This window comes from Eschscholzia californica, unplaced genomic scaffold (assembly GCF_041429995.1).
Source record: "Eschscholzia californica isolate CP2 unplaced genomic scaffold, dmEscCali1.0.p SCAF_4, whole genome shotgun sequence".
NCBI classification, from domain to species: domain Eukaryota; kingdom Viridiplantae; phylum Streptophyta; class Magnoliopsida; order Ranunculales; family Papaveraceae; genus Eschscholzia; species Eschscholzia californica.
The window spans coordinates 29,921,908-29,922,458 of NW_028238461.1; the positions used below are offsets into that span (position 1 = coordinate 29,921,908).

The window sequence follows — 551 nt, forward strand, 5'->3', positions numbered from 1 at the left end:
AATTTTTCGTATGGAACGAGAGCAACGTGACCGAAAAATATTTCTAATCGGGAAAATTAAAAAGGTGGAAATGTATGGGAAATTTAAAAAAAAAATGTAAGTAATTTAATCTGAGTAATATAAATCGGGCAAAGGTTCCCGGCGGTCTAGTGTTTTAGGTGTACTGCCGCCAGCTGGCGGCGGTACGCCCTTGCACATTGCCATTGGCAGTAGGCAACATATTGTCATAGGCAGGTTTCAACAATATGGTAATTGTTGTTGTATTCATGGGAATCGAACCCACGACCACACGGTTAAAAGCCGTGCGCTCTACCAGCTGAGCTAAGACGGCTTCTGTTATCATCTGCCATCTTCTTGTTTATATATGCGTTTATTCCTAACACCAAAGGGATGTCTTAAAGGAACCTTTTGCTAGTCTTATTGGAACCTCTATTATTGGCAGCGTCATTGTCTAAAAAGTTGCTAAAAAGTCCTCCTCCTAAAAGAGTCACTTCCACTTTTTTTGTCACAAAGTAGGTGGACTTTTGAGCCAACTTGGTTACAAAATCGAC

General features: G+C 40.7%; 1 non-coding gene across 1 annotated transcript; it reads right to left on the reverse strand.

Annotated features, from left to right (window-relative positions):
* Positions 1 to 256: 256 nt before the first annotated feature.
* TRNAK-UUU (transfer RNA lysine (anticodon UUU)) lies at positions 257 to 331 on the reverse strand. Its single transcript has one exon. It is a non-coding gene; the product is annotated as a tRNA-Lys (tRNA).
* Positions 332 to 551: the final 220 nt, after the last annotated feature.